The following is a 24,834-nucleotide window of genomic DNA, read 5'->3' as shown; positions in this document are numbered from 1 at the left end:
CACACTGTAATGTAAAGTGTTACATCATTCTCAATGATCAGTCAATACATACGGTATTCATTTCTTATAGTTAGTGTCATAGCACAAGTTTAAGGCATTACAAAATTAATTAAAAGCATTATACATATGTACTTCATAGAAACTGTTACCCTTTACATATTCTAACCACTCTATTTAATGTATTCCATATTAAGGGCCCTAACCTAGGAACACAACTCTTTGTCTCTATTAACATTGTGGACAGTTCTCTCTCTCTCTCTCTCTCTCTCCCTCTCCCTCTCCCTCTCTCTCTCTCTCTCTCTCTCTCTCTCTCTCTCTCTCTCTCTCTCTCTCTCTCTCTCTCTCTCTCTCTCTCTCTCTCTCTCTCTCTCTCTCTCTCACACTCTCCCTCTAACCCCTCCCTCCCTCTAACCCCACCCCTCTGGCATAACCAGGAAGTCCCTCCCCTCCCACAAACTCTCTTCTGTGGAAACGAAACTGATCTGAGTCTCTGTGTCGTCTGTCTGTGTGAGAGTGAACAACCGTCCAAATGGCTCAGCAGGGGAGTTCTGCTGGACCAGGACCAGTTCTGTTGTTCTGTCTGTCTGGATCTACTGAAGGAGCCGGTGGCTATTCCCTGTGGACACAGTTACTGTAGAAGCTGTATTGAGGGCTGCTGGGATCAGGATGTTCTGAAAGGGTCTATAGCTGTCCTCAGTGCAGAGAGACCTTCACTCCAAGGCCTAATCTGAGGAAAAATAACATGTTGGCTGAGTTGGTGGAGAAACTGAAGAAGACAGGACTCCAGGCTGCTCCCCCTCCTGCTCTGTGCTATGCTGGACCTGGAGATGTGGCGTGTGATTTCTGCACTGGGACCAGAAAGCAGAAAGCCCTCATGTCCTGTCTGGCGTGTCTGGCCTCTTACTGTGAGACTCACCTCCAACCTCACTATGAATTTCCTGCTTTGAAGAAGCACAAGCTGGTCAAAGCCACCGCACAACTACAGGAGAAGATCTGCTCTCATCATGACAGTCTGCTGGAGGTTTACTGTCGTACCGATCAGCAGTGTATCTGTCTGCTGTGTGTGATGGATGAACATAAAGGCCATGATACAGTGTCAGCTGCAGCAGAGAGGACTGAGAAACAGGTAAGACCAGAACTACTTGTTGGTGACTGTCTGATAAACAAATAATTAAAGATACAGTAGGAACTAAGGCTGTTTGAATATGAGATCATTCAAATGAAATCAATCCTCAGCAGAACATATATGAACACAAACCTTGATTATATAGATGTGTTAACCCAGATTCTCCAAATGTATCACCATTTTCTAAAGTCAAACACCATTGTAATTTGTTAAACACCCAATCAGCTCCCCTGTTTTGTGCACTGTTAAAACTATAATCATTCACATAACAATATAATAATATAATTTCACACAGACACTTCCTCAACATTTTAATCCCTATCTTCTATGGGCCCTATGTCCCATTACTATACTATTGATCTAGTGGACAAATAAAGCTTGATAGCTCATTGAAGAGTGATTCTCCACAGAGGCAGCTGGGGATGAGTCAGCAGAAAGTCCAGCAGAGATTCCAGGAGAGAGAGAAGGAGCTCAAACAGGCTGTGGAGTCTCTCAAGGTGAGTATTGTTGACCAGAGGAGACACACCATTTCACATCTCTCCTCCAGTCAGAGAGAGAGAGAGAGGGGCCCCTATCCAATCCCACTGTTGGGAACAGGCTGTCTGGACCCCTGTCAGAGAATAGACTGCTTAATGTAACCGGCGGGATATGAACCCTGGTCTACTGAGGGAGAAACCAACATATTGACCGTTACACCAAGAGGTCATTCCCTATTGGGCTGAGGGCCGACACTGATTTTGAAGTCGAAGGCGGGGCCACCTCATCACATAACCATGAGTAACCATGACTGACTCATGTCCCCTATACATTAACATGGAGCTCTCTCTCACTCTCTCTCTCAATTCAATTGAATTCAAATAGCTTTATTGGCATGGGAAACATATGTTTACATTGCCACAGCAAGTGAAAAGGATAATAAACAAAAGTGAAATAAATAATCAGAAATGAACAGTAAACATTGCACTCACAAAATGTTCAAAGGAATAGAGACATTTCACATGTTATAACTCAAGTGCAAACAGAGTGAGCCATTCGCCAGACCGAGTTCTGGAGGTGAAATGGAAATGAATGAGGGAGAGTTAAGTGAGGTAGAAGGTGTGGTGAAGAGCTCAGAACCAGAGCCTGGCATCAATGGACATGATAAAGAAGAATCTGGTGCAGTAGGAGATACATTGTAGGAGAACGTGGATCCATACCTTTTGGCAGATCCATTTGTGGTTTCAGGGTGGGTGGGAAAGGAGTTGGGTGCAGTTGAATCAGTGAAGGTAACCTGTAGTGGACTTGTGATATTTGTTTGTGTTTCTTCTGACCAGAGGGAGTGGGCGCTCCGTGTCACGCAACTTGGGTCAAGATCTGTTTCTTGCTTTGCTCTTAGGAACAGGGCACCATTGAAAGGAGTGATTTCTGGGGTAGCGTTAAGTGTGGAGGTGGAGCAATTCAAGTTTAAGCTTCCTGGTGTTTGTGATGCCCGCCGTTTGGTGCAACACAGACCTGGTGGTGAGCGTGGTGAAACAGAGGAGTCACTGTCAGTCCTTTTGAGTTTTGAGTCTTTACCCAACAAAGTCATGGTAGGATATATCAGTTATCCTGTTAGAGCTTTTGTGGCGAATCCACTGTGCTGATTCAGGTGCAACGTTTATGGTCAGCAGTTTGTAGGAGGGAGATCCAAGATGTGGGAAGTGTGCAGGAGGGCATGGGAGAGAGGATTGTGTAGTTTCGGTGGATAAAGTTGTGTGTGTCAACTGTAGGGATGCCCATGTTGCTGGGGATCGGAAGTGTCCGGTGCGAGAGAGGCAGGTTGAGGTGGCTAGAGTCAGAGTAGTGCAGAAGGTGTCGTATGCTGAGACAGTGAAGGAAGTAGAGGAGGATGGGTCAAGGGTGAGAGATCCTGAGAGGATCCCTGTGAGTAGTAGATCTGTGCCAGCACAGAGGGATAGGCCAACGAGTGATATATGCTTTAGGAAAGTTAGCTTCTTAGCGTTCATAGCAATGGTTATCAACTGTACCGCACAAATGGAATGTAAATCACAGAAAATAGATGTTGTGGTGGCAGCTGCAGAGAAGTATTTGGGCATACAAGATTAGACTTCAGAGGAGTTACAGGGTGTGTTGAGTGGTGGTGTCCCGTCCTCCCAGGCCGTTGGCATGGTGCAGGAGCAGATAGGGTCAAAGTAGTGGAATGGGGTAGTGGGTATTTAATGAGTGTAGGGTTAGTTGGAAGGTTTTTAATTAAATGTTCCTTTCCCCTTTTCCCATTTTGTATCACAAAGTAAAATAGAGTTATATTATATTCCAGTTGGGGGCGGTAATGCAACATATTGGATGCCAACCGCCGTTAAAATCCAAAGAAGAAGAAACGTTACATTATGGCAATGTACAGTGTCTCTACCTCTCTCATTCCATCACTTTTGCAGTAGTTGGTTGTGTGGGTCTCTGTCTGTCAATACCCCATTTATAACCAATCGTTGATGGATATTTATAGAGCTCTGATCAGGACGACAATTGATTACGGGTGTATAGTTTATCGAACAAGGCAAAACTTGGCTTCAGAAGCTGGACAGAATCCAGTATATAGCTTTAAGGATATACGGTGCATTTAAATCAACATCTGTATGTGCCTTACTGGTGGAGGCAGGAGAGATGCCTTTGGATATACAGCGTAAAAAATTGTCATTATCTTATTGTGTTGAAAGGCTGTGAGGTTGAGCATCCCACTGCTACTGTTCTAGATGACTGTTGGGAATATACTAGTAGACAAGGCAGTGGTTTTGGTTGGACAGTTGGAAAGCTTGCTGATGAGAGTGGTTTGAGGAGTTGGAGGTTGGCCCTTCTGTGGTGATAGGGATGTTCCTCCATGGTTACTCCCAGACCCTGTTGTTGATCTAACCTTGGTAGAGAAAAGGAAAGATTGGTCAGAAGTCAGTGATATAGTGAAACTGGTTGACAATTACATTGGTAAAAGTTTTCATGCTTTTTTAATGCTTTTCACAGACGGATGCAAGGACCCAGATAGTGGGCTCACAGGAGCAGGCGTTTACGTTCCTGAATTTGATGTGCAGATATGTAGAAGACTAACAGATTTACTGTCAGTATACTCAGTTGAACTGTTGGTGATAATAGTTGCCCTCCAGTGGGTGGAGGACGTACAACCTGTTAGAATTATAGTATGGTCGTATTCTCTGTCTGTATTGAATAGTTTATCATCTGGTAAATCTAATAGGAGTGACCTGCTATTGGAGGTATTAATGTTATTATGGAGAATTGAGAGAATGGGTTTAGTGGGTGAGATTCTGCTGGGTTGGACGGAGGTTGGGGGTTTGGAAGGGATTTTGGGGATGGGGGGAGGGTCTATTAGAAGTTAGTAGGGCTCTTCTTTATTTTCTCAGAAGTACTGAGTTAGGTAGGAGGATTTAGAAATGTTGGAAACCGTGATTGACCACACACTCCAGCACAGTAGGTGGCGGCATGCACCTTTAACGTTGGTTTGTGGACCGCCATTATATCATAGAAGAAGAAGTTGGTTGTGTGAGAGATTGTGGTTCGTGAGGAGGGCTACTATTCTTTTTTCTTTTGGTTCTTGCGTATTTTCTGAATGTATCTTCTCATGGTTTGAGGGTTTGTTTATTGGTTTCCACTGTTTATCGTTTACAGTTGAGGGGGGAGTAGGGGTAGTTTGTTAGGGCGGCGTGATGGCCTCAACCGAGTGGAGAAGAAACGCTGTCGCTTCGGGTGCGTTCCGGAGAAAGGTGTGGAGGAAGTTTTGCTCCTGGTCGGCGAACAGGTTGGAGCGGAACATCTGCACTCTGCATCCAGAATGAACAAGGCGGTGGTTGTGTTAATGAAAAAGGTTTGTCTTGTTGTGAGGGGTGTGTTGGTGCAGATGTCGCCTCTTTCGATAAGAGTTGTGGTGGCTAATCTGCCTCCGTTTATTGCTTCCGAACAGACCGCAAGTAGTTGGTTAGTTTTGGTAAATTTGCAAGTGGTTTCCGTGTGCTCTCGGCTGGGTGCCAAGCGGAATCCGTTAAACATGTCTCTTTTCATAGACAAGTGTTTGTTTCTTAACAAACTTCAAGGTTACACAGGGGAGGGGTGGAACACAGGGTTTGCTAGCACAGATAGTTTTGGGTGTTTCTAGTGTGGGGATCATCAGTTATAGGCTACAAGCAGCAATATGATTGATAGGTAGGACAGGTATTGAACCCAAATAATCCCTACTCAGATGCGCTAACCTCAACCCTAGTAAACATGCATTATAAAAACCTTCTATAGAAAATTATCTCATATTGGGAGTAAATAGCCTCTGAATAGAAAAGAAAAAACACTGCATCTTCCAGCCCACCAATAAATGACATAATGCAACCTTGGCGGTTAGCATATTTACCTCAACATGCCCCTCGCTTGCCTGAGAAGGCAGAGTGCTCGATGCTGGTTGATGAATTTGACAATTAATGTACTAGGAAAATACGTTTTTGTCGACCAGAGGTGACTGAATTAATGTTTAGGCGTATTGATAATCATTATAGTAATGAAGTATAATTTCAAAACATGACCATAAAAACAGGTAATAATAAACATGACTCATCATTATATTACTTCACAGTAATGTGTTTTCAGTCCTTCCTCTTGCGTTAGCAGTGTGGAAAGGGACAGTAAAAAGCTCAGGCAGGAGGAGTTTTCCCTGTGAGGTGGAGTGGTGGTGTATCCAGGGAGAGAACTCCTGAGTGGCGCAGTGGTCTAAGGTACTGCATCGCAGTGCTAACTGTGCCACTAGAGATCCTGGTTCGAATCCAGGCTCTGTCGCAGCCGGCCGTGACCGGGAGACTCATGGGCGGCGCACAATTGGCCCAGCGTCGTCCAGGGTAGGGAGGGAATGGCGGCAATTATTAAGCAACTGCAGTAGTACTGAATAAAGTGTTTTTCCTTACTAATCCGTACTAAAATAGTGATTACTCAGAATTGCAAATAAATGGCGGGGGTACCAGGAGGGAGGAGAATACATTTTTTACATTTTAGTCATTTAGCAGATGCTCTTATCCAGAGCGACTTACAGTTAGTGAGTGCATACATTTTCATACTGTCCCCCCATGGGAAAACGAACCCACAACCCTGGCGTTGCAAGCGCCATGCTCTACCAACTGAGCTACACGGTAGTAGTGCATGGCCAAGTGGTGGTGTGCAGGCCGTGGAGAAAGCGGTGGTGGGGAGGGTTGCAGCTGGGCTACATGAGCTGAGGCAGGTTTCTGTAGTAACAGAGACTCCGGTGGGCAAAGGCTTGGTGGGCTCATCCCAGGAAATATTGCCTGTCATTGGGGAAGAGGCTCTGATCAGGGGGAAGTGCAGGGGGGCAGAGACTGGGGAGGAGGAGGACGGTACCGTGCCAATGGAGGAGGAGGAAGAGGGGGAGGTGAGTCTGCGGGAGCGGAGGACAAGGCGTCTCGTTTTCAGACGGCTCATTGGATCCAGAGCTGACAGCCAGTCAGGCTGAGGGCCCAGTATATATGGTGAGAGAACTTTCTAGGTTCCTGATGGAGACTAAAGGGGAAAAATAAGGTTCTGCTGGAGTCTTATTTTATTGATCCTGGAAGGTTTGTAAGGTCAGTACAACACGTGATGAAGAATGAGGGGTTTAGTGTCCTCTCACCCAGGAAGCGGTATAGGCTGAGAAAATGGGTCATGGGTTCTTAAGGGCATGTCTTCAGAATCTGCTTAAATTGATGTTTTTTTCTGGCATGGCGGCTTTATGGGCTTCTCTACTGGTTTCTGATTGTGGTGATTTCCCTCCCACCTCTTATGGAGATTTCACGAAGTTAGACTTCCTTAACATGAACGCCGGCAAAGAATGGGGGAATATGTCAAACAAAAACATTTAAATGCCATGGCAGAAATCTTAGTGCAGGGGTAGCAAAAGAGGTGTGTAAGGGTAGGTTGTTAGTGTTTAGAGCCCAAATAATGACCTTGTCTTTGCTTTCATAAATGTGTCTGCACCTGGTCCTCTGTAGCTCAGCTGGTAGAGCACGGCGCTTGTAACGCCAGGGTAGTGGGTTCGATCCCCGGGACCACCCATACATAAAAAAAAATATATATATATATATATATGCACGCATGACTGTAAGTCGCTTTGGATAAAAGTGTCTGCAAAATGGCACATTATACTATATTATAGTACAGGGCTCAGTTCTCTGTTTCACCAGAGGGGTTGGAAAAACAGAGTGGGGAAACCAAGAAAATCCCTTGTTTTACGTTTGTCTGATGGGCGGGTAACTTCTGTTGTGGGGAGATGAGGGAGCCTGATGGGTGGGTAACTTCTGTTGTGGGGAGATGAGGGAGCCTGATGGGTGGGTAACTTCTGTTGTGGGGAGATGAGGGAGCCTGATGGGTGGGTAACTTCTGTTGTGGGGAGATGAGGGAGCCTGATGGGTGGGTAACTTCTGTTGTGGGGAGATGAGGGAGCCTGATGGGTGGGTAACTTCTGTTGTGGGGGAGATGAGGGAGCCTGATGGGTGGGTAACTTCTGTTGTGGGGAGATGAGGGAGCCTGATGGGTGGGTAACTTCTGTTGTGGGGGAGATGAGGGAGCCTGATGGGTGGGTAACTTCTGTTGTGGGGAGATGAGGGAGCCTGATGGGCGGGTAACTTCTGTTGTGGGGAGATGAGGGAGCCTGATGGGTGGGTAACTTCTGTTGTGGGGAGATGAGGGAGCCTGATGGGTGGGTAACTTCTGTTAAGGGGGAGATGAGGGAGCCTGATGGGTGGGTAACTTCTGTTGTGGGGAGATGAGGGAGCCTGATGGGTGGGTAACTTCTGTTGTGGGGGAGATGAGGGAGCCTGATGGGTGGGTAACTTCTGTTGTGGGGAGATGAGGGAGCCTGATGGGCGGGTAACTTCTGTTGTGGGGAGATGAGGGAGCCTGATGGGTGGGTAACTTCTGTTGTGGGGAGATGAGGGAGCCTGATGGGTGGGTAACTTCTGTTAAGGGGGAGATGAGGGAGCCTGATGGGTGGGTAACTTCTGTTGTGGGGAGAGGAGGGAGCCTGATGGGTGGGTAACTTCTGTTGTGGGGAGATGAGGAGCCTGATGGGTGGGTAACTTCTGTTGTGGGGAGATGAGGGAGCCTGATGGGTGGGTAACTTCTGTTGTGGGGGAGATGAGGAGCCTGATGGGTGGGTAACTTCTGTTGTGGGGGAGATGAGGGAGCCTGATGGGTGGGTAACTTCTGTTGTGGAGAGATTAGGGAGCCTGATGGGTGGGTAACTTCTGTTGTGGGGAGATGAGGGAGCCTGATGGGTGGGTAACTTCTGTTGTGGGGAAATGAGGGAGCCTGATGGGTGGTAACTTCTGTTGTGGGGGAGATGAGGAGCCTGATGGGTGGGTAACTTCTGTTGTGGGGAGATGAGGGAGCCTGATGGGTGGGTAACTTCTGTTGTGGGGAGATGAGGGAGCCTGATGGGTGGGTAACTTCTGTTGTGGGGGGAGATGAGGAGCCTGATGGGTGGGTAACTTCTGTTGTGGGGAGATGAGGGAGCCTGATGGGTGGGTAACTTCTGTTGTGGGGGAGAGGAGGGAGCCTGATGGGTGGGTAACTTCTGTTGTCGGGAGATGAGGGAGCCTGATGGGTGGGTAACTTCTGTTGTGGGGGAGAGGAGGGAGCCTGATGGGTGGGTAACTTCTGTTGTGGGGGAGATGAGGGAGCCTGATGGGTGGGTAACTTCTGTTGTGGGGGAGATGAGGGAGCCTGATGGGTGGGTAACTTCTGTTGTGGGGGAGATGAGGGAGCCTGATGGGTGGGTAACTTCTGTTGTGGGGAGAGGAGGGAGCCTGATGGGTGGGTAACTTCTGTTGTGAGGAGATGAGGGAGCCTGATGGGTGGGTAACTTCTGTTGTGAGGAGATGAGGGAGCCTGATGGGTGGGTAACTTCTGTTGTGGGGGGAGAGGAGGAGCCTGATGGGTGGGTAACTTCTGTTGTGGGGAGATGAGGGAGCCTGATGGGTGGGTAACTTCTGTTGTGGGGGAGAGGAGGGAGCCTGATGGGTGGGTAACTTCTGTTGTCGGGAGATGAGGGAGCCTGATGGGTGGGTAACTTCTGTTGTGGGGGAGAGGAGGGAGCCTGATGGGTGGGTAACTTCTGTTGTGGGGAGATGAGGGAGCCTGATGGGTGGGTAACTTCTGTTGTGGGGGAGATGAGGGGAGCCTGATGGGTGGGTAACTTCTGTTGTGGGGAGATGAGGGAGCCTGATGGGTGGGTAACTTCTGTTGTGGGGAGAGGAGGGAGCCTGATGGGTGGGTAACTTCTGTTGTGAGGAGATGAGGGAGCCTGATGGGTGGGTAACTTCTGTTGTGAGGAGATGAGGGAGCCTGATGGGTGGGTAACTTCTGTTGTGGGGGAGAGGAGGGAGCCTGATGGGTGGGTAACTTCTGTTGTGGGGAGATGAGGGAGCCTGATGGGTGGGTAACTTCTGTTGTGGGGGAGAGGAGGGAGCCTGATGGGTGGGTAACTTCTGTTGTCGGGAGATGAGGGAGCCTGATGGGTGGGTAACTTCTGTTGTGGGGGGAGAGGAGGGAGCCTGATGGGTGGGTAACTTCTGTTGTGGGGAGATGAGGGAGCCTGATGGGTGGGTAACTTCTGTTGTGGGGGAGATGAGGGAGCCTGATGGGTGGGTAACTTCTGTTGTGGGGAGATGAGGGAGCCTGATGGGTGGGTAACTTCTGTTGTGGGGAGAGGAGGGGAGCCTGATGGGTGGGTAACTTCTGTTGTGAGGAGATGAGGGAGCCTGATGGGTGGGTAACTTCTGTTGTGAGGAGATGAGGGAGCCTGATGGGTGGGTAACTTCTGTTGTGAGGAGATGAGGGAGCCTGATGGGTGGGTAACTTCTGTTGTGAGGAGATGAGGCTGTGGCTGTGGAGTTGTACTCTGATTTATAGAGGGCAGAACTCTGTGGTCCTCTGTAGAGCATGGCCCTTGTAATGCCAGGGTAGCGTCTGCTAAATGGCATATTATTATTATTATTATTATTATTATTATTATTATTATTATCCTGGGTGTTCTCAGGTTCTGCTCACAGACCTTTCCAAACTCTCTGTCACAGAGAAATCAAATTGACATTTCCCTGGCCTTTCACAAACTCTCAGCTGCCGTCTCTCAGACGGTCTGCCTCTGATTTTTTTTTAAAAAGGTCTGGGAAATTATTGGACAGGACGTGTGTTGCTACTGTACCCTACGGAGGTGGGCTGGAGGGAACCAGCATGTGCTCTGTTGAGGAGGGCTGGTGGTTTGGGTCTGGATCAGCAGCTCTTCATTAACATTTAACATTTAAGTCATTTAGCAGACGCTCTTATCCAGAGCGACTTACAAATTGGTGCATTCAACTTAGGATAGCCAGTGGAACAACTACATCTCGATCACAATAAGTACATTTCTTTAAACAAGTCAGTGCTAGCAGGTGAAATAAGTCAGGTGTTAGTTTAGACAAAAGACAGTGGTAGTAAAGGGGGGGTAGAAGGATAACTATTATACTATTGCAGGTATTCCTTAAAGAGGTGGGGTTTCAAGTGTCTCCGGAAGGTGGTCAGTGACTCCGCTGTCCTGGCGTCGTGGGGGAGCTTGTTCCACCATTGGGGTGCCAGAGCAGAGAATAGCTTTGACTGGGCTGAGCGGGAACTGTGCTTCCGTAGAGGTAGGGGGGCTAGCAGGCCAGAGGTGGATGAACGTAGTGCCCTCGTTTGGGTGTAGGGTCTGATCAGAGCCTGAAGGTAAGGAGGTGCCGTTCCTGGCCATAGTGCAAAATAGTTACAATTGAGGTCCACTCATTCAGCCATCCTGCAGGGACCTTTAATGGAAGCAGGCGGGACAAACGTCTCTTAGGGGGGATGGGGGAGGTCCAGGAGGCTCTGCCTGACCCAGTGAGGAGGGGGCTGGAGCAGCCTGAGGAGGGGCCACCACCGTTTCCACCACTGCAAGTGACAGCAGAGTCTGGGGACTGGCAGGAGAGTCCGGAGGACTTACTGACTTTTAACACTCTGAGCTTAGTGGGAGTGAAGGGGCATCAGTGGCAGGGGGTTGTGGGGGCTGAGAGCATGGCAGGGTATAGGTGGAGGGGCTCTATAAGCTCCCAGTGCTGGAAAGGTCAGGGGTCGTCCAGTGGAGGGTATTACATGGAGCCCTGGACACCAATAGCTGGTTGGCTCGGGTTGACCTGGGAGTTGGGGAGGGGTGTCCGTTTTCTGCAATGACAGACTGTTCATCATGTTTTTCTGTGTTGCCAGGGTAATGCCATTACTGTTGACGCCTTAGGGTTGAGTTTGAGTTGTACAAAATGATCAACAGTGTGGAGATGTTTCAGGAGGTATGGGGGCTCAGGGGGGCTGTCTGTACGGCTGGAGAGGAGGGGGTTGGATGGACGGTTGGAATGTGGTGCTGGTTGGTGTATTGTACTGTGGTGTTGGGTACTGGATAATGTGATTGTGTGGAGGTTGTGGTGGCACGCAATGTGCTTTTAGGGGTGGGGGTGGGGGTGTTAGTGTAATGAGGATGGCTCATTAAAGTAAGACAAGTCAGTCTCTCTCTCTCTTAACAGCGCTCTGCACAGGCAGCAGTGGAGGACAGTGATAAGATCTTTACTGAGCTGATCCGCTCCATTGAGAGAAGGCGCTCTGAGGTGAAGGAGCTGATCAGAGCCCAAGAGAAGGCTCAAGTGAGTCAAGCTGAAGGACTCCTGGAGCAACTGGAGCAGGAGATAGCTGAGCTGAGGAAGAGAAGCACTGAGCTGGAGCAGCTCTCACACACAGAGGATCACATCCATTTCCTCCAGGTAAATAAACTGCCTTGATACATGTGATATGAAATTAAAACTCTCAATCATTTGGTTCTGTTCTCTCTCTCTCTCTCTCTCTCTCACTCTCACTCTCACTCTCGCTCTCGCTTTCGCTCTCACTCTCGCTCTCTCCAGAGTTATCAGTCTCTCTCCGGTACCAGTGTATCTTCAGACTTACCCAGCATCGTTGTCCGTCCTCTTCAGTACTTTGGAGATGTGAGTAAGACTGTGTCTGAACTGAGAGAGAAACTAGAAGACGTCCTTAAAGGAGAATGGACCAAGATCTCCACTACAGGTGGGTTGAAAATAATAAGAACATCAACTTTAGACCATTGAAAGTTCCCTACTAGTCATATACATGTGGAATATGGTATGATGATAACATTCCCTCTCTCTGTGAATGTGTTTGTGTGTCTGTAGTGAATATAGTGGATGTTGTACTGCCTCCAGAGCCCAAGACCAGAGAACAGTTCTTACAATGTGAGTCTCTTTATTCTGAAGTAACTAACAGTCTCTTTTTACTGACACTCCTAACAATCCCTCTAGAAATATATAGCAATAGTAGATCTAATCAAAGACTGGGTATCTATCTGCCTCCTCATATTTCTCTGATTTGATCTCTGCTGTGCTCTAATCAAAGACAGGGTAGATACAGTATCTGACTTCACTTATTGTTCTAACTCCCCTCATTGGTCTCTGCTATGCTCTTCTCCCAGATTCCTGTCAGCTCACACTGGACCCAAACACAGCACAGAAACGCCTCTCTCTGTCTGAAGGGAACAGAAAGGTGACCTATACAGGCCAAGTCCAACCATATCCTGATCATCCAGACAGATTCACCAACATCTACCAGGTTCTGTGTAGAGAGGGTCTGTCTGGACGCTGTTACTGGGAGGTGGAGTGGAGTGGGTGGTGTGTTGTTACAGCAGTCTCATATAAAGACATCAGCAGAACAGGGTCAGATGGTGAATTTGGACTCAATGACAAGTCCTGGAGTTTACAGTGTTATAGAGGTAGTTATTGGTTCAGACACAATAATGTTGAGACTAAAGTATCAGACCCTCAGTCCTCCAGAGTAGGAGTGGACCTGGATCACAAGGCAGGAACTCTGTCCTTCTACAGTGTCTCTGATACAATGACCCTCCTCCACAGAGTCCAGACCACATTCACTCAGCCCCTCTATCCTGGGTTTGGGCTCTATAATGGTACTGCTGAGCTGGTTAAACTGTAGTAGGGTCCACATAGATACTAGTCATGCTGGTGTAGTCTATAGCTGAGCTGGTTAAACTGTAGTAGGGTCCACATAGATACTAGTCATGCTGGTGTAGTCTATAGCTGAGCTGGTTAAACTGTAGTAGGGTCCACATAGATACTAGTCATGCTGGTGTAGTCTATAGCTGAGCTGGTTAAACTGTAGTAGGGTCCACATAGATACTAGTCATGCTGGTGTAGTCTATAGCTGAGCTGGTTAAACTGTAGTAGGGTCCACATAGATACTAGTCATGCTGGTGTAGTCTATAGCTGAGCTGGTTAAACTGTAGTAGGGTCCACATAGATACTAGTCATGCTGGTGGTGATGGTCCCCAGATGTGATGATTCATTCTGCTCTGTTTTTATGTACAATGATTTGATTGATTTGATCTTCAGAAGATGTTATGAATTACAATTCAATGCATTCATATTTTTTTAAGTGCAATGTTTTAATCTTATATATTCACATTAATCATGATGTATGCTGTTAATGTATGTTGGTTGTCATTCAGAACCATTGAAATGTTTTCTCAATTGGTTCTCTGTCTCAATGTCATTTTCCTCAGTATCATGGAACAGGTAGTGTTACTTACTTGCTAATTGAACTATATGGGCCGGTTTCCCGGACACAGATGAAGCCTAGTCCTAGACTAAAAAGCATGTTCAATGGAGATGTCCGGGAAACCGGCCCTAAATTTGGCATCTTTTATTCTCCCATCCTGCTCAGTCAAGCAATATTAAACCTGTCCAGCAGGTGGTGCTATTAACCAAACAATAAAAACAGCAGATATCTTGACTTGCCACTCAGTATATCAGTAATGTTCAGAATTGTACTTTAATATAATTGGAGATTGATGGTCTTTTTAATCCACTATCTAGAGTCAGGAGCAGATGAAGTTAGGTCTGCTACTGTTCAGTTATTAAATATGATTCATGGTGATGGGAAATAAAAAATCCATCTAGTAGTAGTTTTCCTTTGCTATTTATTCCAAGGTGTGTCTTTAACTTGTAAATGGATTGTGTTGAAGCTGGCATGTGGTGTGGATGATAGAATAGAGTGAATAGAGGAGAGAAGAGAGGAGGAGAGGAGAACATAATATAGAAGACAGATAAGATAGAGAGACAATTCATACCCAGGGAGTTACTGACACTGGCCCAAATGACACCCTGTTCCCTACGTAGTGCACTAGGCTACTTCTGATCAGATCTAAAGTAGTGCACTACATAGGGAATAGGGTGGAGATTTGCTCACTGTCATTAGAATGAAGATTTCCATACAGGAGTTACTGTCTCTGTCCCAAATCTCTCCCTGTTCCTACGTAGTGCACTAGGCTTCTTCTGACCAGATCTAAAGTAGTCTTCTAGATTTTACATGTTTTCTCCCTGTCGTTAGAAAATGACAATATGGTAATGACTTTAGTGGTTTCCTCCCCCTTTGTGTTTTTATTGGTTGTGTGTTATGTGTGTTGTTGTGTTAGGTTTTCCCCCTGTGTTCCTAATGGAAAATCCATTAACAATGAATCACAAACAAATTATATTCCAGTTGTGTTTAGACAACTTCATGGCTGACATCCCCCAGTTCTGTTAAGACCCATTGAACTGGGTCACATTCTAAATGGTCACTTGTATTGATAGTCCATACTGGGCCTAACTGGGGTTAACCATACTGGAGGGTTTCTTTCTGCACACATATTCCCTCATCTCCAGAACTTTACCTGATGTCCTCTCTCTCTCTGCCTCTCTCTCTCTCTCTCTCTCTCTCTCTCTCTCTCTCTCTCTCTCTCTCTCTCTCTCCCATCAAACCGTATAGAAAGCAGACAACCTCAATATGGTTCCATTCCTGTAGTTATCAGGACACATGGGGTGTGGAACTATTATCTCCTTTCCAAGTTTGAACTTGTCCACTTCCCTTCATGGATTTAAAAGGAAATGACTGGTATATGTAAACTCCCTCTACCCCATGCCAACACCAATCCAATGCTTTTACATTTGAGAGGAGTAGTGAAGGAATGATACACTTCAGGAGGAAGGAGAGATTATTGGGACACACCCATGGAGTGATGATAGAGGGATGTGAAAGAGGAGAGAGGTAATGGTTGGACTTGACTTATTTATTCTCTCATTAGACTTATTCTGTTTCAATAACATAACTGCATAACACAAAATAAGTACATTTAAGGAAGTATCCATGTATTATAGATTTTATAATCACTTTTGTACTATTTTCACAAGTATGTGGTAGAATTTCACAACTCTTAATACAAAACTCAAAACAGATCATCAAAAAGGCTGTTTTTTTCAAAACTTTAAGCACATTTTCAATTCACTAAGTACAACACACAAAGGAAGTATCCTTGTATTATATCTTAATATGTGAAATGCTCACATCCTCCCATAAGTCATTAGTAGTTGATGTAGGGTTTCATCTGTCAAAAGGTAAATCACACCTGGTGACTTATGAGTTATAAATGTTATTATTGTGGAGTCACCATGATCTGATTACTGTGGTGTGTGTGTGTTAGTCTTTGATTAGTTTAGTCATCAAGGCTGAGAGGATGTATCTATTTGAAAGGGTGTCCTGCTCTTTGATCAGACCAAATGGTTGTAAAGTCCTCAAGACAATAGAATGGTTGTCAGGCAGTGGAGTCTGGTGGGAGGAGCTATAGCAGGACAGGCTCATTGTGATGTCTGGAATGGAATAAATGGAACTCAGTCAAACATGTGGTTCCAAATGTTTGTGTTTGATACGTTCCATTGATTCCATTCCAGCCATTACAATGAGCCCGTCCTCCTATAGCTCCTCCCACCAGCCTCCTCTGGTGTCAGACCTGCATGGTGCCTCAGGGTCTGTGTAGGAACTGTGAGGTGGGTGTGTTGGGAACATTATTCCCTATTTTACATAGTTCCACAATCTATTAATAGCCAGAGATGTGAATTAAACATTCTGCCCGTTTGTTTTTTTATAAAGCTAGAAAAAAAAATATATAAAAAAAAATAAAAAATATGAAGAAAATATGCATCATAAGAGTGTCTGCTAAATGACTACCAAAAAAATATATATATTTTTTTTCATAAATATGAAAATGAAAAAAGACGACTACCAGGTGAACGCATAACTTACTACGTGCCCGTAGCCAAACACGCCTTTAAATGACCAGTGGGGTCGAATCCGGGTGGGGGGTGTGATAACTGCCTGAATGGAGCGTGAAGCTTCACTTAATCTACTTTGAAGCAGAAAAAAATATGTAAAATTATTTTTTCAAAAATATGAAAATGAAAAAAGAAGACATGGGGCGTGCGGGACGCACTCGCTAAGCGGACCGGGCACATTGAACGCGGGTCGGCGACTCCCCCGCTTGCCAGGAGCCCTCCGATAACGTGGACGGATCCTGCCGAGTAAGAAATGATACTCGGGAGGAGACAGAGAGAGGGAGAGGGGACTCTCTCCAATCCCACTGACCTCACTGTTGGGTACATGCTGTCTGGACATTAAAACAGACCCAGTTGCTAGGTCAACCAAGCATAGACAGATAAGATAGAGAGACAATTCATACCCAGGGGAGTTACTGACTCTGGCCCAAATGACACCCTGTTCCCTACGTAGTGCACTAGGCTACTTCTGATCAGATCTAAAGTAGTGCACTACATAGGGAATAGGGTGGAGATTTGCTCACTGTCATTAGAATGAAGATTTCCATACAGGAGTTACTGTCTCTGTCCCAAATCTCTCCCTGTTCCCTACGTAGTGCACTAGGCTTCTTCTGACCAGATCTAAAGTAGTCTTCTAGATTTTACATGTTTTCTCCTGTCGTTAGAAAATGACAATATGGTAATGACTTTAGTGGTTTCCTCCCCCCTTTGTTTTTATTGGTTGTGTGTTATGTGTGTTGTTGTGTTAGGTTTTCCCCCTGTGTTCCTAATGGAAAATCCATTAACAATGAATCACAAACAAATTATATTCCAGTTGTGTTTAGACAACTTCATGGCTGACATCCCCCAGTTCTGTTAAGACCCATTGAACTGGGTCACATTCTAAATGGTCACTTGTATTGATAGTCCATACTGGGCCTAACTGGGGTTAACCATACTGGAGGGTTTCTTTCTGCACACATATTCCCTCATCTCCAGAACTTTACCTGATGTCCTCTCTCTCTCTGCCTCTCTCTCTCTCTCTCTCTCTCTCTCTCCCCCTCAAACCGTATAGAAAGCAGACAACCTCAATATGGTTCCATTCCTGTAGTTATCAGGACACATGGGGTGTGGAACTATTATCTCCTTTCCAAGTTTGAACTTGTCCACTTCCCTTCATGGATTTAAAAGGAAATGACTGGTATATGTAAACTCCCTCTACCCCATGCCAACACCAATCCAATGCTTTTACATTTGAGAGGAGTAGTGAAGGAATGATACACTTCAGGAGGAAGGAGAGATTATTGGGACACACCCATGGAGTGATGATAGAGGGATGAAAGAGGAGAGAGGTAATGGTTGGACTTGACTTATTTATTCTCTCATTAGACTTATTCTGTTTCAATAACATAACTGCATAACACAAAATAAGTACATTTAAGGAAGTATCCATGTATTATAGATTTTATAATCACTTTTGTACTATTTTCACAAGTATGTGGTAGAATTTCACAACTCTTAATACAAAACTCAAAACAGATCATCAAAAAGGCTGTTTTTTCAAAACTTTAAGCACATTTTCAATTCACTAAGTACAACACACAAAGGAAGTATCCTTGTATTATATCTTAATATGTGAAATGCTCACATCCTCCCATAAGTCATTAGTAGTTGATGTAGGGTTTCATCTGTCAAAAGGTAAATCACACCTGGTGACTTATGAGTTATAAATGTTATTATTGTGGAGTCACCATGATCAGATTACTGTGTGTGTGTGTGTTAGTCTTTGATTAGTTTAGTCATCAAGGCTGAGAGGATGTATCTATTTGAAAGGGTGTCCTGGTCTTTGATCAGACCAAATGGTTGTAAAGTCCTCAAGACAATAGAATGGTTGTCAGGCAGTGGAGTCTGGTGGGAGGAGCTATAGCAGGACAGGCTCATTGTGATGTCTGGAATGGAATAAATGGAACTCAGTCAAACATGTGGTTTCATGTGTTTGTGTTTGATACGTTCCATTGATTCCATTCCAGCCATTACAATGAGCCCGTCTCTGCTAAGCTCCTCCCACCAGCCTCCTCTGGTGTCAGACCTGCATGGTGCCTCAGGGTCTGTGTAGGAACTGTGAGGTGGGTGTGTTGGGAACATTATTCCCTATTTTTCATAGTTCCACAATCTATTAATAGCCAGAGATGTGAATTAAACATTCTGCCAATCATGGTTATTTTATTTATAACCACAGAATTAGGCAGATTCAAACAAGACAAACATGCTTATTTTTAAAGTAAGGACATGTGCAAGAAAGCTTACTTGTAAAACTAAAATAACCAACACCCTTTCTTGTGATGGGTTGTAATATATATAAAAATATAATAATATATTTCCATTCACATTGTGTGTGTGTGGTCCAATGTGTGAGGGGCTTGTTGTGATCCTGGGGGTAGTGCATTGGTCTGTACACTGACTGTATGCCTTCTTAATATTGAGTTGCATCGGGTGGGGGGCTGTTGAAACTGTTTTGAATGGGGTGTGTTTTGGGGTCTGGGGGTGAAATCAAACATTGTATTCAAACTGGTTAGGGGTACACTTAGACCCCCCAGAACATTCACACCTGGTCCTTTGTTGCAGGATTTGTTTTAGACATGTTTGTACATTAATTTCTTACATTTCCATTCCCAGGTTGAATGTCAATAAGAAGTAATATAATTGTATGTATGACTTTACAATGTCCAGCTACATTATACTCCACATAGCTTTATAGGAAGCAGACTTTACAATGTCCAGCTACATTATACTACACATAGCTTTATAGGAAGCATACTTTACAATGTCCAGCTACATTATACACCACATAGCTTTATAGGAAGCAGACTTTACAATGTCCAGCTACATTATACACCACATAGCTTTATAGGAAGCAGACTTTACAATGTCCAGCTACATTATACTCCACATAGCTTTATAGGAAGCATACTTTACAATGTCCAGCCACATTATACTACACATAGCTTCATAGGAAGCAGACTTTACAATGTCCAGCTACATTATACTCCACATAGCTTTATAGGAAGCAGACTTTACAATGTCCAGCCACATTATACTACACATAGCTTTATAGGAAGCAGACTTTACAATGTCCAGCTACATTATACTCCCACATAGCTTTATAGGAAGCATACTTTACAATGTCCAGCCACATTATACTACACATAGCTTTATAGGAAGCAGACTTTACAATGTCCAGCTACATTATACTCCACATAGCTTTATAGGAAGCAGACTTTACAATGTCCAGCTACATTATACACCACATAGCTTTATAGGAAGCAGACTTTACAATGTCCAGCTACATTATACTCCACATAGCTTTATAGGAAGCATACTTTACAATGTCCAGCTACATTATACTCCACATAGCTTTATAGGAAGCAGACTTTCCAATGTCCAGCTACATTATACTACACATAACTTTATAGGAAGCAGACTTTACAATGTCCAGCTACATTATACTCCACATAGCTTTATAGGAAGCAGACTTTACAATGTCCAGCTACATTATACACCACATAGCTTTATAGGAAGCAGACTTGACAATGTCCAGCTACATTATACTCCACATAGCTTTATAGGAAGCAGACTTTACAATGTCCAGCTACATTATACTCCACATAGCTTTATAGGAAGCAGTCTTTACAATTTCCAGCTACATTATACACCACATAGCTTTATAGGAAGCATACTTTACAATGTCCAGCTACATTACACACAAATAGCTTTTATAGGAAGCAGTTCCTAATCTACTGAAACTTCTTCATGGCCAAGTTGTTTAATTGAATAATTTTGACCCACCCTTGGTTTTGAATTTATTCAACTATGAATTTGGCTCTATACTCCAGCATTTTAGATTTGATATTAAATGTTTTATATGAGGCGACAGTACAGAATGTCACCTTTTATTTGAGGGTATTTTCATTAATGTCTGTTTTACTGTTTAGAAATGAATATACTGTATTTATCTAGGCCCTCCATATGTAAGTTTCATAAGTATTTGGACAAATTCACTTATAGTGTATTACACTTTGTCAAAAGTTTAGTATTTGGTCCCATATTCCTAGCAGGCTATGACTCCATCGAGCTTGGGACTCTTGTTGGATGCATTTGCAGTGTGTTTCGGTTGTGTTTCAGATGATGTTGTGCCCAATAGAATTGAATGGTAAATAATGTATTGTGTCATTTTGAGTCACTTAAACATATTATGTTCCACCATTATTTACAATACAAGTGACTCCAAAATGACTCGATATGTAATTTACCATTCAATTCTGGGATTTTGTTTTTATGCAGATTTTTGACATATTCGCATGAAAATCTGTTTCCATTCGACTGCACAGATTTTCATGTGAACATTGTAAAATCTTCACTAAAAACATGGTCATTTTACCAGCAGAGTGTTTCCATCAAATTGCGTTGTGATGTCACGAGAGGCTGTGTCCTGGAGGGACGTTACATCCCCCTGAGATGGCTGCAAACCCAGACAGCTATGGCTCCATCTGCTGGTATGGTCGGGAACTCCAACCCTCTATGGCCAATCTTCCCACGCAGCTGAAACCAATCAGGAGCTGATGAGCTGAAGGTTTGGGAAGTGAAGAGACACGGTCCCCAACCTGGGCTCTCGGGAGGACAAGAGTGCTGCACGTCCACTTCCAGGAGGAATATAAGGATTTGGAGATACTTACCTTTGGGGAAATACTCACCTTTGGATATATGCACCGGTGGAAATACGTGTGGGACATTTGGAAGGACGTTTTGCTGGGTTGGCCACTAGCTGCAACGTGGAATACAGTAAGACTGGGGAAAAGTTATTTGAGCGAGGGAGAGTTATGATTTTGGATGTGGAAGAGACATCCCTGAACTGTTAACCCTTAAAGAGCCACCAGAGAACAGAATTGTGTTATACTTTCGTTAGTTTCCCAAGACCTTTAATAAAATCCTTGTTTTGGTTGAACCTGGTCTCCTTGCACTACTTGAGCAATCCCGCTGAAAGCTGTGTAGCCTCTCGTGACATCACAGATGGTGGAGAATACGGGCACGCTCAAGCGTTAATAGTGCATGTCAGAGGAGGATACCGAAGGTTTGATCACCCAGTTTTCCAAGTTGGCCGTAGGCTCCCCGCCCGACTGAAATGGAGGACATATTGAAAGCCCTTGTTGCTGGCCAGCAAGCCCAGATGCAAGTAAACGTGGCTCTCTTGGAGGAGCAAAAGAAAGCCAACCTTCTGAAGGCAGAGGAATTGCAGTTGCAGAGACAGAGGGTGGTCCAAAATACCCGCCCAATAAAGGCAAGTGACTTTATATCTAAGATGGGAGCTACCGATGACATTGAGGCATACCTGCATGCATTTGAGGCCACGGCCACTAGGGAAGCCTGGCCCAAGCAACAGTGGGTTGGTCTGTTAGCCCCCTTTCTAACCGGGGAATCGCTGAATGCTGTCCGGGACCTGGGCCCTGACCAGGTTACTGACTATGATGCCCTGAAGTCTGAGATCCTCAGCAGATATGGACTCACAAAGTTTGGTATGGCCCAGCGCTTTCACAGCTGGACCTTCCAACCAGACCAACCTCCTCGGGCGCAGATGCATGAACTTGTCCGAATCGCAAGGAAATGGCTGGATCCGCAGAGGAATACAGCAGCGGCGGTGGTGGAGGCCGTTGTGGTGGATCGTTACCTACGCGCCCCTGCCTTATGAGGCAAAACGGTTCATCAGTCAACAGGCCTTGACCACGGCTGATCTGACCGTGGAAGCTGTGGAAAAGTACCAGGCCACAGCGGAGATGCTGAATGCTTCCCGAAAAAGACCCCAGGAGTGCGGCCCCACCACAAATGGGAAGAACCCGTCCAAAGGACCCCAAGGTCTCGAACTCAGCCACGTCAGGACTTATCCCGGCTCCAGGGGGAGCCAGAAACCAGGCGGGTCCAAGAAGAGTACACCAGGAGGGGGAAACTCGACAGTGTTACCGGTGTGGGGAGATGGGACATATCTCCTGGCAGTGTGGGAAATCAGCCGATGAACCTATGCCCACTGCGGAGTCCTCCAGCTCAGCACCCACACACCGTTTTGCCTCGCTCTTGGGAGTCGTAGATGGCGGCCCAGATCGACCCCCCACCTGCCCGGTAACTGTGAATCACCATGATGTGGAGGCCTTACTGGATTCTGGTAGCCGGGCCACCCTGGTGCGTAAGGATTTGGTGGGCCCAACGTGTCTGACCCCGGGGAAAGTCCTCCCAGTTTCCTGTGTCCATGGGGACACCAGAGAATACCCCATTACTGAACTTACAATGACCAGCACACGGGGAACCATACACACGACGGCGGGGGTGGTTGATTCCCTCCCCGTCCCTGTCCTAATTGGACGAGACTGCCCAGCCTTTTACCCACTCTGGAGAGAGTCTCAGGAGAGGATAACCCGAGTACCTCGGAAACGGAGAGGCAAGACTCATCCTGGGAAGGCTCCGGTGCAATCCTCCGAGTTACTCACTCCCGCCCGGGCTCTGATAGGGATGGCAGGTGCCCAGACCGACCCAGAGACGGAGCTACAGAATCTGGACAAAGAACTGTCTGGTCTGAAGGGGACCGCTGAGAGGTATCGTTTGTTAAAGCAACAGTTAGACATGAAGACAGAAGAGTTAGATATCCTCCAGGCTAAACTCCAACAGAGCTCCTTCCCTAAGCAACAGGAGGAGCTGGAGAGGCTGCGCAGGACCATCGAGGAGTGTGAGGAGACCCTGCGCAGTAGTAAGGAGGTCCAGAAGAAGGCAGAGGAGAAGTACAAGGTGTTGGAGAACAAGATGAAGAATGCGGAGGCAGAGAGAGAGAAGGAACTGAAAGCTGCTCAACAGAAGCTAAACTCTGCTATAACCAAGGCTGATGCGTTCAGTAAGAAACTCAAGGAGAGACAACAGGAGGCTGAGTCCCTGGTCCTAGAGTTGGAGGAGTTGAAGAGAGAGCAGTCTGGCAAGCACCACGGCAATGCGGACGCCCTCTCCCGGCGTGATGCCTTCTTCGCTGCCTTTACCCCGACGAGGACGTCGGTCCCGAGGAGGGGGATGTGTGATGTCACGAGAGGCTGTGTCCTGGAGGGACGTTACATCCCCCTGAGATGGCTGCAAACCCAGACAGCTATGGCTCCATCTGCTGGTATGGTCGGGAACTCCAACCCTCTATGGCCAATCTTCCCACGCAGCTGAAACCAATCAGGAGCTGATGAGCTGAAGGTTTGGGAAGTGAAGAGACACAGTCCCCAACCTGGGCTCTCGGGAGGACAAGAGTGCTGCACGTCCACTTCCAGGAGGAATATAAGGATTTGGAGATACTTACCTTTGGGGAAATACTCACCTTTGGATATATGCACCGGTGGAAATACGTGTGGGACATTTGGAAGGACGTTTTGCTGGGTTGGCCACTAGCTGCAACGTGGAATACAGTAAGACTGGGGAAAAGTTATTTGAGCGAGGGAGAGTTATGATTTTGGATGTGGAAGAGACATCCCTGAACTGTTAACCCTTAAAGAGCCACCAGAGAACAGAATTGTGTTATACTTTCGTTAGTTTCCCAAGACCTTTAATAAAATCCTTGTTTTGGTTGAACCTGGTCTCCTTGCACTACTTGAGCAATCCCGCTGAAAGCTGTGTAGCCTCTCGTGACATCACAATATATATATATATATATATATATATATATATATACACACACACACACACACACACACAGTATCTCACAAAAGTGAGTACACCCCTCACATTTTTGTAAATATTTGAGTATATCTTTTCATGTGACATCACTGAAGAAATGACACTTTGCTACAATGTAAAGTAGTGAGTGTACAGCTTGTATAACAGTGTAAATTTGCTGTCCCCTCAAAATAACACAACACAGCCATTAATGTCTAAATCGCTGGCAACAAAAGTGAGTACACCCCTAAGTGAAAATGTCAAAATTGGGCCCAAAGTGTCAATATTTTGTGTGGCCACATCATTTTCCAGCACTGCCTTAACCCTCTTGGGCATGGAGTTCACCAGAGCTTCACAGGTTGCCACTGGAGTCCTCTTCCACTCCGCCATGACGACATCACGGAGCTGGTGGATGTTAGAGACCTTGCACTCCTTCACCTTCCGTTTGAGGATGCCCCACATATACTCAATAGGGTTTAGGTCTGGAGACATGCTTGGCCAGTCCATCACCTTTACCCTCAGCTTCTTTAGCAAGGCAGTGGTCGTCTTTGAGGTGTGTTTGGGGTCGTTATCATGTTGGAATACTGCCCTGCGGCTCAGTCTCCGAAAGGAAGGAGATCATGCTCTGCTTCAGTATGTCACAGTACATGTTGGCATTAATGGTTCCCTCAATGAACTGTAGCTCAAATAAAATAAAATCAAATTGTATTGGTCACATGCGCCGAATACAACAGGTGCAGACATTACAGTGAAATGCTTACTTACAGCCCTTAACCAACAGTGCATTTATTTTAA

General features: G+C 45.7%; 1 pseudogene; it reads left to right on the top strand.

Moving 5' to 3' along the window:
* The first annotated feature begins 545 nt into the window (after positions 1-545).
* LOC123483413 lies at positions 546-13,013 on the top strand (annotated as a pseudogene).
* Positions 13,014-24,834: the final 11,821 nt, after the last annotated feature.

Source organism: Coregonus clupeaformis, unplaced genomic scaffold (genome assembly GCF_020615455.1).
Source record: "Coregonus clupeaformis isolate EN_2021a unplaced genomic scaffold, ASM2061545v1 scaf0108, whole genome shotgun sequence".
NCBI classification, from domain to species: domain Eukaryota; kingdom Metazoa; phylum Chordata; class Actinopteri; order Salmoniformes; family Salmonidae; genus Coregonus; species Coregonus clupeaformis.
Note: the sequence above shows the minus strand (reverse complement) of the source record. Positions and strands in the feature narration are given on the sequence as shown.